The sequence below is a fragment of the Podarcis bocagei genome (assembly GCF_964188305.1).
Source record: "Podarcis bocagei genome assembly, chromosome: 4".
Taxonomy (NCBI): Eukaryota; Metazoa; Chordata; class Lepidosauria; order Squamata; family Lacertidae; genus Podarcis; species Podarcis bocagei.
In genome coordinates, this window is record NC_138128.1 from 74,183,906 (window position 1) to 74,197,990 (window position 14,085).

A 14,085-nucleotide genomic window follows, 5' to 3' on the forward strand; every position below is an offset into this window, starting at 1 on the left:
GAAAGAATATAGGAAGGCTCAGGGGCTTGAGAGCCAAACCCAGAAGCTACTAGACCTATTTGAGTTCTATCTGCTCTGCCTTATATGGTTGGAGTGCTTGGCTAGATGGGCCATTGGCCTGATCCAGGAGGCTCTTCTTATGAGCAGTGCTGTTTTTGTGTGCAGAACAGAAGGCAGACATATACAGTACAATGAGCTGATCTGAAAGTGCCTTGTGCTCAGACCACATGTATTTTGTTCCCTCCACAATTCTGAAAAAGTAAAATAGGCACATAAATGTCTCCTTATACTCACAGCGTGTTGTTCTATGTAGTGCAATAATCTTTCCAGGCCTTTAAAACCTAAGATCCTTTAACTGGAAATACCAAGCATTGAACCTGGTATTTCATGCATGTGAAGCAGGTGCTTTATATAACCAGAGAGATAGGCCTCCTCCCAACTTGGCAGTAGCAGCCAAGTGCATACAGTGCTGACTGACTGGCTCCCCATGATGTCACCAAGAAATCGCCCCTCCCCACCCTGCCCCCTCCATGGTCCATAATCTTTGGGGCAATTTTGCCTTGTTAAAAAAAAAAAAGGAAAAAGCCAAAACTGCAGCAAACACAGTGTTTTATATTCCTGTCCTAGCTTTCCTAAAGCAGTATTAAAATGAATATATTATGAAGCAAAATGCCACCCCACCCCTGCCCATTCAGGAGCCAATTTATTATATTTTAAATGTACCCTGTATTATTCTTGGTGAAGAATATAAGAAAAGCCCTGCTGGACTGCAAGAAAGGACTGTATCCCGGCCCCTGTTTCGCTCAGTGACTGAAAGCTTCTACAAAGCCCACCATCCAGAGAGGAAGACAAAAAGTCCCCTCCTGCCATTCCTCACCAGCAACTTGTACGCAGTGGCATTCTGCCCCTGGACTTAGAAGTTTCATTTGAAACTAGCCATCATGGGTAACATAGCTGTCAACTTTCAGATTTGAAAATAAGGGATCAGCAGCCTCGAAAAGAAGGGATCAGCAGCCTCATCTGTCCCGGGGACAGTCTACGGGATATCTAACAATCCGGGATCGCAGCGGGAAACGGCACTGGAATAAGGGAATTTCCCGCAAAAAGGAAGGTTGACAGCTATGATGGGTAATGCACAGACGTATCGGCCCCTTCAAATTTTGCCTAATTCCCTTTTAAAGCCATTGCAATGAGAGGTCATTACCACAGCTTGTGTCAGCAAATTCCATTAAAAAAAATTGCACTGGCTTCTTAAAAGCCAGGTTTGCTTTAAGGGCTGGTTTCTGTTTGTTTAAACTCCATACATTCTAGTAATGGGAATTCAGAAGGGCCGTTTTTACTCCATTTGCACTGAGAAGCCATCACGAACACCACCAGTTACCACTTGCACAGGGTATAATGGTGAAAATACTCAAAAATTCAAGCATTCAAATGGGGGAAGGACATTTTCTCTTGGATATCTGGCAGGATTCCTGCATTACAGGTGATTGGACTCGATGAGCCTTGAGGTCCCAACTCTACAATTCTATATTTTATTCCTTCCCCTCACTGCAGAAAGAACCCATCCAATGGAATCTTAGCCTTATACTACCATCACTGCTTTTAAATCCCTCTCATAGCTGAAATAGATGTCACCGCTAGAGGGCACCCAGTATCACCTAGCATAGGCATCTAGCCAGAAATCACAAGATTTCTGAAGGTGGAAAACCTCTTGGTATACTCAGAAGACAAGTTGAAAGGAAAGGCCCCGGTGGAACAAATGTGGCACTTGATGCACACAAACCCTCATGCCCTTACATATTTAAAAGGCATGTGGAAACCTGCCTCAAATCCGATTACATCTGAGGATTAAGGGGATGAGGCATATGAGCCAGTAAACTCCTGCTTCCAATCTCCCTTTCAGCTGCAGCCTTACTGGGTCCCTCTCACCCACTGTCTCCTTCCTCCAGTCTGTAATATGGGGATAATATATTATTGGCCTTCCTTCTAGGGTTTTTACAACTGGGGAAAACGGGGCTCTTAAGGAAAGCGCCACATAAGTAGCTTCGCTGGTTTCGATGGGATTTAAGGAAATATGCTCATGGTCTTCCTCTCAGACACAATAGCAGCAGGTGGATCTGAGTCTAGGCAGCTGCCCTTCGCAGCAGCTGAGCGAGATTCCTAAGGATGGGAGAGTTAGGGAGCTCACTGTGGCTTCCAGGCCTCTTGACTCCATTCATCTGGGACAGCTTCACGCCCGGACAGCTCAGATAACTACCTTGGGGATTTGCCTTAAGGATCTTTCTAATCCTGCACTGCCCTGTCCTATACAAACTTCTCAAATTCCCAGCAAATGGAGGGTGAGCTTTATGTTGTCGTTGGCTGGCAAGTGGCTTGGAGCGGAAAGCCACTTGTCCGTTTTTTTCTGGGATGGGGCCGATTTCACATGAGTCTATTCTCAGCCAGTAGACATCCCAGACTCCCTTAAGAATAAATGGGCTCTTTAATCAGGACTGTCCTATTTGATCATATTAAGGAAATGCCCCCATGAGCTGTAATTCGCCCATGCTGTGTGGCAAGCTCTGCACAGATCCACCTCTCCATCACTGCCTTGCATAGAAGCCTCTTGCTTAGCATTCCCCACCCATGACTAAACCTCCAGCAATGGGGCCATTGGCATCTTTGATTCATTACAACAGAATCCTCAGTGCTGAAACTTTGGTGGTATGTTTCGAAAGAGGAGACAGAAAAATCTCTTTCTGGATTTCCAAATATCTGCACTTGCCCAAGTGGTACAGAGCATATGGGTTGGCTTTCTTAATATAGGTGACTCTCAGCTTAAGCTGGGGCTACGTTCCGGGGATAGCACCTAAAGCCAAAATTGGGTAGAGTCAAGACACGTCGGATTCAATGGCAGGTGGAACTGCTAAAATCTATTTTCCTGGACGCCCACCCCCTTTTGTTAATTTTTTTGCCAAGCACCTAAAGCTGAATGCACACTAGTTAAATGTGCATAAGTTGAGAGTTACCGGTAATTCAGTTTAAGGCACAACTTTATATCTTCCTTCACTTCTTCTCTGTGCTGTTTGGAGACCCATTCAAGTGTGAACATCTTCTATAAGTGGTATAAGTTGTTCTCCTCCTCCGCTCCTCTGCTCCGTCGTCTTCCAGCTGTATTTTTTTCTGATGGATAGTTTAAGTATTTTAAGAACTTCCAGTCATGTTAGTCAGTTGCAGAGAGGCAGGGAAGAAGTATTGTGTCACCTTGAAGATTAGCAGATGTATTGTGGCATAATATTTCATTGACTCAGTGGTACACTGACACAATTTTAGATTATGGATTTAACGGTCTTATAGAGCAGCCTGTGGCTCTTTCAGTGGCCATGTGTATTCCTTTGCTTACATCCAAATGTGGTAAACCAGTCCTGTTGCCTTTGAGGTCTCTTGTGCTCATTCTGTGGAGTGGGGTCTTGATGTCTGCCTCATTCCCGTGCTCTGAAAGCACAGCTGTGTGGACTAAATGCATGGGATATTGTCCTCATTTCACAAATGCACACATTCATTCAGCATATAGAGAAAAAAGTGCAATCAAAGAACCACAAAATAGGTGTGCAGTCTAATTTTATGCATGCATACATACACAGCATGGCCTATGATAAACACACACACACATATCGCCCTAGCACAAAGAGAGCACCTCATGTAAATAACAAACTGGCTCTGTTCCACAAAAGCCTTATGACACATACAGACAGGGAAGAAATTTGGTTTGCATTTCATTGCATATCTACCTAATTTGCACTTCTTGAAACAATGTGCAAACTGAAATACAGCCAGTGCATTTTTTCTAAAAAAAAATAATGTTTAGGGGTACTCTCATTTTCCTACTCATATTGAAATACTGCCCTTGAATGAGGCCAAACTTAGATTCACAAAATGTTTAGGGGTATGCGTACCCCTGCATCCCCCCAGAAAAAAGCACTGAATACAGCTATCCTTCAAAATTCACACTTCTCCAAATTTTGTGGTGCAGTTTTTCGAACAAAAAATGTGTACATACTGCATTAGGGGAAAGAGTCACCAGAAAGGCACAGATTAGTAAAATGCATTACATTGCTTGCAAAAATGTGTGTATTAAGGGAAATCGCATACAGAAATGTGTGTATTTGGAGGAACGTGCACTAAAATGCTGACAAATTATCACGAGGACTTTAAAAAATAGTAATGGAAAAGGAATGGAAAAATGAGAAACCGAGAGAAACCAAAACTGACAGATTCTATGCATCCATAATGCCGCATGAGTTTTTGTTGTTTATATTTTAGGGGATGGTAAGAGTATTGAGACCAGCAGGGTAAACACACAAAAACTAATTAATTTATTCTGGCAATAGGTGCCTGCCTAGTTTATTTAGCATAAAACAACTTGTTTTAAAGAGCAGGTTTTTAGGGTGTTCATTTAAAGCCTTGGCCAAGTGTTATTAGTATGTCTGGCAGGCTGGGCTGGAGGAACTTCTGACAGCCGAGAGAACGAAACAATAGGCCTCTGTAATCGGGAGCTTCGACGTATGGTTCTTGGGGCTGCCGAGGCTGCCAGCAGGACACGTACAGCTGCTGCGGATCCAGAAGAAGGGCCAGGAGCTGAAGGGAAATTAATGATGATGAGGGAAGTCCATCACTCTGCACACTGGTCCAAGAGATTAATGCCTCCTAGATGAGAAGCAGTATAATGCAAAAGTTCAGGACGAGACAGTAAGGAGCTGAAAGGGAAGAGCCATAAATAAGGCAAGGAAAATAAAACAGAAAGGAAGCTGGCAAAAAATAAATACCTGCACTTTGACAGTGAAATATACAGGCAGGCCTGTGGGAGCAGAATAGGGGTGGGGGGGTTAGGGGTGATGGGCTGCTTCCTGAAAATGGAATGGGAGATCAGGAGTCCTGCCAGCCTTGTGGAGTATGCAACAGAACAGACGGGCCATTAAGACATAGGACTTGTTCTCTCTCCTAAGGCCTCGCTGTTGTCGAGCCATGTGAGACTTTCGCACAAATAGATGCCAAGGCTGTTGAAGACAAGGAGCAGAACAAGCAGCACTTTGTCCTGGCTTCCCTCCTGCTCCCCACCCTACATGCAACTGTCCCAGGAGTTTGGTGGGGCAGTTTGTACATGACGGTTTACATCACTCAAGAGATGTGCAGCTGAAGGTGTGGATGGTCTCCCTGGAGCAGCAGTGGGCTCCTTCGGGCAACCCGTTTATTGAGCATTCATCCTGATTGGATTGCACATGGAGGTTAGGGAATGCCCCATCTTTACTAAGCATTTGCTCCTGCATTACCACCATCCCCTAAAATATGTGACCCAGAGGAGTGTCAGATGTGTTGCTTTCTAAGTTTGCGCACCTGCCTAGCCAGTGCTCTGTGTAACCTGTCCATGTAGATGCTCCAGAGTCCTTTGCAAAATGCAGGCGTTCTGCAGTGGATGCCTTGGAGTTCCCTGATGTGTAGAAAATGTTCTCTTCAAAGTGTACACTCTGAAAGCAACTGCCTTAGAGAGCCAGAGATCACCTTGGGATCTGCAAATCTGAGCAATAATTTGTATGGCCCAAGAGAAGGCCACACGGCAAGAAGCAGGAGCCAGCTCCATCTTTTTTATTATTCGCCGTATTATTTAAACACATCGTTTCCTTTCGGCTTGCTTTCAATCTGCCAAGGCACATCTTCGTCACAAGAAGAACTGACATTGCAAATGAATGGACGGGTCGCTGCAGGTTCGGAGATGCAGTTTGCATAAGCACCCCCCAAAGTTTTTCTGAACCTCATCCAAACTCTCTGAAACTGCAGAAATAAGCAAAGAATGTTGCCAGATTTCCCCCTAGAGTTTTGGTGCTTCCTGCTTCTTCTTGGAAATATTACAAAAACAGAAGAGATTTTCTCTAAGGGACGAAATCTATAGTTGCTTCTGATCTCCCCTTAGTTTCCTAACTAGTGTTTCTTCTCTACTTGGACCATTTCTTCCCAAGAATGTAGAAGGAAAAATGACAAAATCCAGGGCATTTTTAAAGGCGAGAGGCCCTTCTGCAGCTCTCTTATCAGCCATGCCCGCACCATATATTTAAGGCACACAGCTTCCCCCAAAGGATCCTTGGAACTGGAGCTGATTACAGGTACTAGGAATTGTAGCTCTTGAGGGTCCCTTGGGGGAAGCCACATGCTTTAAATAGAATTTTAATAATAATAATAATAAGTGTGGACATGAAGTTATAGAATGTGGTTCCATAAGTGATTACCATGACAAATTAAAACACTTGTTGCTAGAGTTTCAAGGGGATGACAAGTCATACTTCAGAGTCATCAGGACTTGCTACCATTCTGCCATCCCCATAGCCACCAATAAGAGAACTAACACCATTAGCCTTTAAAATTGAGCTGCCATATGTCCGGAATTTCCTGGACATAGCTGGGATTCTTCCACCAAAAACAGTGTTCAGGCAGAATTTGCAAAAATCAGCCAAAATGTCCGGGAAAACCCGATGTATGCCAACGCATGTCAGAAGTGTAGATTTGTTGGCAAATTTTCATAAAAATAATTTCGTTTAAAAATGTTCATTAAAAAAATTGCAACCCTACTTTAAAAGGCTTTAAGAAGAAGGGGGGAAGGCTTTTCTAATTCACTGATGGGAGGAGAATTAAATGCTAGCAAGCTACTGTCACCAGCAACTGTGTTAAGTTGTCAGAGTATTCTGAGGGGTGGGAGAAGTGGCGTAGTTTGTGAGCATATAAATGCGCTTCTTAGCATAGTCTGTGGGTGGAGAGGCAAAATACTGGCAAAATTCAAGGAGCCTTGGGTTATGGGCCCAACTCCAATATGTGTGGGTGGGTGGTATTCAATAACACCACAGGTTGTGTGTTCTCTCCCTCCCCACTCCCAGCTTTTTTATTTTCCCTGCTGAAATCTGGTATGAAACTGCTGCTACTGTTAGTCCAACAGATTAAATGGTCCAAATCACTTCTTTTCCCTCTGATGCCTGGGAGAAGTGCGGGGTTGTAAACGAAGGGTTCAGATTACAGAATTCCAGCAACTTTACCACAATTTGAGAGGTTTTTCCCCTAGCCCTGTCCATTGGACAAAGTCAACCTAAGAAAATGTTGAGGTTTTTCTAATCTCTATATACTATCATTTGCCACCAAACAGTAGTGACAAGTCATCATTTTGCAGTATTTTCATTCCTCAGTCTCTCCCATCTGCTGGCTCTTCTTTCATGCTATTCCCCTCTACCCCCCCCCCACATCCTTGGATTTAGGATTTATTTTGTTTTTTGAAAGAAAAGGAGAGCTGTTTGTACTTCTGTTGTGTGCCCCTAGCAAGTCTACCCGCTTCTATGTTTTTGTGAAAACGTGGAGCAGTTGCTGTGATTTACTGCAGTGTTAACAAAAATGTCAGAGCTTGGGAGCGTCATAGGAACGGATGTGCTGGCAGCCTGCCTGGACAAACACACTAAAAGTCAATCCCGGATTGGATACTTGAGGAATTAGTGTCTGTACAAAGATGCTTTAAATACGGAGAGAAAGATGTGGATTTTTACAAGGGAGGCTTGAAAAGTTCCTCGGAGCAATTTAACATATGCCACTGAGCTGAAGACTGCACCTGCCTCTCCTGCTTATTGGAAGCCTGACTCCTGTTCCTTGTTGGAGCAAGCCTCCTCTTCTCTGCTTTCCCTAGTTCTCATTTTGAGAAATAAAACAAATCCCCTGGTCCTGTTTGTTCCTCCCCTCCCACAATGAATCTGCTTTAAACCTAAGGAATGGTCTTCCCTATGCGTTGACTGCACTTGAGAGCCAATTACAGGTGGCTGTTACAGGCCTCCAAACTGCCATGGGGAGACAAAGCGTTCCATGTCTTGAAGCAGTGTCTATCAATGTTTCTCACACTTGGGTCCCCAGATGTTGTTGGACTACAACTCCCATTGTCCCTAGCTAGCAGGACCAAAGGTCAGGGATGGTGGGAGTTGTAGTCCAACAACAGCCAGGGACCCAAGGGTGAGAAACACTGCTAGACTGACAGATGTTTCTCTTGGCCTAGGGACATTTTGATATACAAGGAATACACTTTTTATGATTCATTGCGTAAAATGTGATAAATTACTTATAGAAGAGGCAGGGAAACCTTTTCAGCATCTTGTTCCCTTTGGGACAACCTTTGGGAGAGGGGGTAGCATGTCAGTGGTTGGTGGGGCAAAAGTGGGTGGAACAATTAATGTAAATTTTGCCTTGGTGTACTGGGCTAGGCTCTACACATGCTGACACACCCCTCACTAACCTCCATACAGGAATGCAAGAAGCATGATCAGAGTTCAGGGATGCATTGCAGCCAGGCAAAACTACGGTACTTAAGGAGGTTTCCAAAGAAGCCAGTAGGGGATGTGACTAGGTAGGGTGGGAGCTGACTTTCAGAGAGTGCTTAGGGCCAGATGGAAAGGTTTAGAGGGCCACATTCAGCTCCCCAGCCTGAGCTTCCCTACCTATATATGGGAAACAATTAGGATGCTATCCTATGATCCCTGGGAGGGTGTGCCAGGAGCCATTCAATGTTGCATATTAGTCTTTTGTGCATACAGAATCCTTGTGCATACTTCAAGAATGTGGATGGAAAGGCCGCGATGTGCACCCTGTGCCCTCCCCATATCTGCTCTGGAGAGATGAGGGGACAGATGAGAGAGAGAGAAAGAGATCTGGAGAGATGAGGGGACCCAGAACAGATTTAGGGGGTGTGCATCATGGAGGAAAAAGGGAAATTCCAGTACTCCAGTGTTTCTCAGCACTACTTTGGATACAGCCCAGGGTGTCCCCCTGAGATAGGTTCATTAACGTGTAAACTTTGGCATCAGTTTGGAGGGCATTCAAAATTTCGGGATTACATGTTAATGAAGCTCCCTGAGATTGATGGGGCTTCCTCCCTAGCAGGTGTGTTTGGATTGCAGCTTCAGCCATACAAAGATACCATTTTTGATATGTAAGAAGGCAGTGTTGTTTTTAACTGAGCAAAGGGAAGTTATTGCTGTAGCTGATTAAGCATTAGTACAGTTGCTATGAAGTTAAATGCTTGCTCCAAGTAAAATTGAGGTTCATTTGCCCTCACAATTTCAAGTGAAGATGGATCCCAATGACGGGTAGTAAAAGGGACAAAGAACTGGGTGGCAGTTCATAGGGTAAGACGGGTGCCGGTGGAACAGTCTGTCAGTAGAGCAGAAAGCTACAATTAGTGTTTCCCCAGGGGGTGTGCCGACTGACAAAAGCAAGGAGTGTTGTCAGTCAAAATTGAGTTGTGTTGGCAGAGTTATGTCTTGGGAGCTTTCAAGTAGAAAAAGGGATGTGAACCTGCACAACACTTGTCTATGTAGAGATTGAGAGAGAGAGAGAGAGAGAGAGAGAGAGAGAGAGAGAGAGAGAGAGAGAGAGAATTCATGAAATATTAGCCTGCCTAATAAATTAGAAAAATGCATAGTATTTCCTCCTCTGCAGTGATCCTGTCCCAGTCCTTTTATTATTTGGAACATTTCTTCCACGCACAACTAAATGTTTGTCCATCCCACACAACTCTTGCTGCTCTCTGAACATTCTGGAATTGCCATCTCCAATGCTCAGCCCTGGAACTCCTATTTGGTATGAGTTGCTGTATCTGTAACCTGTGGGTTTTCTAAAGGTTAATCTCCCCTCTGACGTTTCTGCTGTACAGATTTCTTCAAAGTTGTCCATTTGCAGGCCTGCACTGAAGGGGGGGGTGACCTGTGCCAAGCTAGGCATTCTCTGGCAGTGTCCAGGCAATGTTCCTTTTTCACTGCCAAAGAAAATGGAGGGGGGAGGAGGAGGGGGGAGGAAATGCTGAAGCCATAAAGAATACTGGAGATGTTGTCACATTCAATCTTCCTTTTCGAGCAGAAGGGTTCCCATGAATGAAATCACTGAACATAACAAAGTTTGAAAAGTGAGCAACAGCAGAGGATTTTGGTTGTGTTCACAGTTCTTGTGGAAGCATTGCAAATCAATGGAGGCTTTAAGGATAGCCATTCAATTTAATATATTTTCCCCTCAAAGCAGCAATATATGAGAAGAGACTTTGTGCATGCATGCACCTAAGCACCCACCCAAAAACAACACCCACACATTCACCTTCTTTATGGTCTGCACTCTAGGTCACAGATGGGGAACCAGTGGACCCTCCAGATGTTGTTGGACTACACTTCCCATCAAACCTGATTATTGGCATGCTGGCTAGGACTGATGGGAGTTGGCCTCCAAGAACATCTTGAGGGCCACCAGCAGCCCAGCCCAGCTCTAAATGATTACGCAGAACATATCATATTTTGGTGTTCATAACAAGGGGCAAGAGACCAGTATGGCTTTCCATTCTTGGTATGCAGAATTTCTACATACGTAATGCAGTAATGGGCAGCATGCTGGGGAAAGCAATGCACACCTGACCTCCTGACACCTGAGTCGCTGCTGCTTACCAGGAAGGGGAGGGACAAGGGAGTGGGGAGGTTGGCATGTAGCAAATGCACTGGTGGAGCCAACTTGGCACTCCTGCAGATGCATTTTCATCACATAGACTTCCTCACTGCCTCTCCCCTTCCATTTCCAGAAAGCAACAGCAACTCAGATGTTGGGAGGTCAGGTGAGCACTACCACCTCACTGTGGTGTCTGCTACTGATGCAATGTAAAAGAAAGTGAGCAGCTGTCAAGCATAATATTAGGAAAATGTGACTTTCCCTGCTGCCAAACCTGCCATGGGTGCTGAAGTAAGCTAGTCCTGGGCTGCTGCATTATGCACCAATTCCCCTCAATCCCATTTTGTCAACACCCCCCCCCCACCTTCCTCTTCCAGCAGCTTTTGTGGAATGATGCTCTTTCGATTAATCCTCATTTCCCTGATCTTGAGATATATTTTCCACCGAAATCCAAGTCATACACTAGTTACCGGTACTTACCTTGACATCCTCCTCAACAGCTAGATAGATGGATAGACTGATAGATATTTACATTGAAGGCAGCTTATATTTGAAAGCACTAGAGACAAGCTGACATTGTATGCTGAGGAAAGCTTGATATTTATTTGCCTTGGTTCGGAGTTACAAGGAGCAGCATATGAGGTTTATTTTTTCATAACAGGCCTTTCGGCAGTGTTTTCTCAGATGGTGGTTTACAGTCAAGGGGAGCTGATTGTCCTTTGGATAGGTGAAAGGTGCTTCTTCAGCTCCAACACTCCTATAACAGTAATTGACAGCAAGGATATCTGCCCCCCCCCACTTTTTTCCCCTCGGTTATCCTGTCTTTTGACTTTCTTTGGCAGTAGCTGCCTTGGATTCCGGCTCCTCTGGACCTCCTAGGGGTTTTCAGTTGTGTGGGAGTACTCATTCTCAGGTGTTAGCAGAAAATGAAAACATGGGCTGTGTTTACATTTGGCTAGACAGTCTATCCACCTGCCTAGACGTAACCAGAGAACCGTTTCTCGTGACCGCAGGGTTTTCTTCTGCCCAGCAGGAATCATCTGTCTCTTTAATGGCTTATCCACACAGACAAGGAGGGAAACCGTTCCAAACCTGGGGAAGTGCTGAATCTGGGTATGTAAAAGAGGAGGCACACAGTCACCATGTCTGAGAATCAGAATGTGTTTTTCACCTCTAACAATATAACTGCTGATGGTCCTCAGCAAAAACCATAGAGGTTCCCAGGTAAGTAAATACTCCAAATAAAGAAACATAACTACTGAGTGGTGGTGAGACCTGGGTAGGCCTGGACTCTGAAAAACTTACTTTCCAGGTCTATCCCTCTGCTAATTCAGGTTTATCTACAGGTGGCCCCAGCATCAAGACCTCTTTCTACTCACTGCTATATCTGTATGACGGACAGATGAGAACAGTCTCATAAATGTATTGATTCCACAACCCACCATCTTGCCTTGATTTTGGACACACACAAACACACAACCAGGTGACCTCTATGATATAGAGACAGAGAAAAAATCTGATCCTGTCACCTTCCAGATGCAAAGAGAACCTCAGCAGCATGATGCTGTATGTGTGTTTATGGTTTTTCCAACCCGCCATTCATCGCAAGATCCCTTGAGTACAAGACTGTTAAAGCACAACAATAAAAGGCAATAAAACCAAAATCACGTATACAATAAACATTAAAATCAACATAAATGATAAACATCAATACACTACCGCCATAGTCTCCTTTGGGAGGAAGGGCTGAATACAGCCTGTTGAATTCTGCCTGTTACAGTTTTCAGACCACTAAGAACACACTTCTGACCTCAGACTTGCAGTTAACTCCATTGGGAAAGGAAGACTGCACTCCTTAATGGGAATAACAAATTGCCAAAGGCAGGGCGGACAGATGGAATCTCGGAATGAGTCACAGAACAGTAGTCGCCCTTCCATGCCTGTCTGTGGCTTTGCTTGGAAGCTGATCTGTTATTTAGAAGCCCCTTGGTATTGCTACTGGGGTTTCAATAGCAGGGAGGGGCAATTTATAATTATATCCTGTGTCATCTTCAGGGTAGATGTTGAAACCATGCGTACTGCCGCTGCAAATTTAAAGGAAACAAATTTGATCATACTTCAAAAGATCTTAGAATCAATTCCAAGGAATTGTTTTTATTATTTGTTCTTTGTGAATCGAGCTGCCTCTCATTCCATTTCAGCCATAACCTCTTGGCTGTCAAAAGAAACCCCACTTTGTGTAACAGCTAATCATTGCTATCTGTGGAGCACACTTGGCCAGCTTTATTCAATTAGTTGCTAGGCAAGTGAAAAGTCCCAGGTCTGTTAATCCCTATCACATATTGCAGGGGTGGGGAATCTCTTTCAGCCCAAAGGGCCACATTCTCTTTCGGCCAACCTCCTGAGGGCCACATAGCAATTGTGGGCAGATCCAGAGGCAAAAGTTGGCGGAGGAACAAATTGCAGTAGGCTAGTTCCTGCGCAGGCCTCTCCATTCTCCATCCAGACAAGCAAGAATTCAGGGACACATTCTGATCAGGTACAAAGATTTGGGGTGCAAAACAGGAGGGGTGCAGCCTGGGGGAGTGCGCCAGGGGCCAGATGGGGAGGTCTGGAGGGCTATATTTGGTTCCTAGGCCTGAGTTTCCCTGCGCCTGGCATGTTAAGATGGGTTCCACCAATGTTATTTGAGTTTCGATACGATTTTAACATCTTGCTTTTAACTTTATTTCAATAAAAAGAAGTTATTGACAAACTTAGAAAGCCAAAAACCTAGCATTACTTTCAGGTCAAGATTTTTAAGCTATGTTCTTAATGGAAATACCTTTCAGGCATTCATGCTTTTTGCCTGTTATTCAACGTTTTGCTTGATCTCTAGCTCCAAATAAATCCTGAAGATAAGCAAAAAATTGAAGAGGCATCACTTGTGGTGTGATCCTGCTCTCACAACACACTATAGGCATATGCTCTAGCAAACATATACTAAATCAGTTGCAGCTCTGCCATGTCCCTCATGCTCACCTTTGTGTGGGAGGTAGGGCTCTTTTTTCTTATATTTTCACCCTTTGTGCCAAAACCTGAACAACTATTTTTAAAAACAGTTGAAAAAACTGCTATTGAGAGTGGTGTGTCAGTGACATCATTGATACTAGCCAATGGGTAACCTTCCAAACTAGCTTTACCTGTCCAAACTGACTGTGCTGGAAATGTAGAGGGACTTTTTTTTTTTTGAGATTGCACTGGAACAGAAAGTATATTTATATTTAATGTGGTAAGAGGGCACTTTTGAAACCAGCCGTCTTTCCCCAATTCACACAGCCCACAAATATTGCATAAGTCTTCATCTTAAGACAAGTCTCAAGACGACTAGTGTGATATTGTTTTACCATCTCTAAATGGCTTGGGGCTTCCCAACCAAGTGCGGGGATCCCAACAGTCTATTTAGTAACTTCACAGTCAGCTAGATACTGCCAGTCATTTCATGCTGCCTTCCTCATTTCTGCCAGGAAATGAATTCTGTGGCTACACATTCCCCCTCCTCCGCTCCTGATGATTATTCCACACATGGTAACTAAGTGCTGAAAGACAGCTCCTCCTACAGGCATT